The sequence below is a fragment of the Octopus bimaculoides genome, chromosome 28 (genome assembly GCF_001194135.2).
Source record: "Octopus bimaculoides isolate UCB-OBI-ISO-001 chromosome 28, ASM119413v2, whole genome shotgun sequence".
In the NCBI taxonomy this organism is placed as follows: domain Eukaryota; kingdom Metazoa; phylum Mollusca; class Cephalopoda; order Octopoda; family Octopodidae; genus Octopus; species Octopus bimaculoides.
Genome location: NC_069008.1, coordinates 11705830 through 11706678, shown reverse-complemented (window position 1 = coordinate 11706678; position 849 = coordinate 11705830). Strand labels below are relative to the sequence as shown.

The 849-nt window shown below is 39.0% G+C and overlaps 1 protein-coding gene across 2 annotated transcripts in view; it reads left to right on the top strand.

Annotated features, from left to right (window-relative positions):
* The window catches only part of LOC106868859 (uncharacterized), a 42209-nt gene that overhangs the window by 19607 nt on the left and 21753 nt on the right, over positions 1-849 (top strand). The gene's annotated exons all lie outside the window — the stretch shown is intronic.

The window sequence follows — 849 nt, the reverse complement described above, 5'->3', positions numbered from 1 at the left end:
CCTTCCTACTTATTAGGATTTTGGTTTTAGCTCGGTTGACTCTAAGGCCCTTCAATTCTAGACCTTGCTTCCACACCTGAAACTTCTCCTCTAGTTCTGATAGTGACTCCGCAATTAGGGCAAGGTCATCAGCATAGAGGAGCTCCCAGGGGCAACCTGTCTTGAAGAACTCCTCTGTGATTGCCTGGAGGACTATGATAAATAAGAGGGGGCTGAGGACGGAACCTTGGTGGACCCCTACCTCTACCCGGAATTCATTGCTGTACTCATTTCCAATCCTCACCTTACTGGCAGCATCTCTGTACATGGCTCGCACAGCTCTCACTAACCATTCTTCCATCCCAAGTTTCCTCAAATAAATATATTATATATAAAAACGACGTATAATATATAATATATAAATATATACAATATATATATGTGTGTGTAATATATTTTCACACACACACACACACATATATATATATATATATATACATACATACATACATACATACATACATACATACCACGCCAGCTTAATTTAATTAGTCCTTAGGCGAAAGACACTTGTTGTTATGTCCTGTTATCATTTTTATTGTATTTGTGTAACATTGTTCGTTTTTTCCGTCCTTGTTTCCGTACACATTCGCTGCTTTCTTACAAGGAATCTAATGCTCTTAGCTTAGTTTTTCCTTGGAGCAGGCCAGATTGGAGCAATCTCGAGTATAACCAGCCGAAATTGCAGAGATAATCTGGAACTCGACTGAGGAAAGAAATCTCCAAATGACCCATCCTTGTTTTCTTTGTATCATCTGTCTGGATGGTTTGTTGTCCCTTTTTTGTATCACTTAACTGTCTGGATGTTTT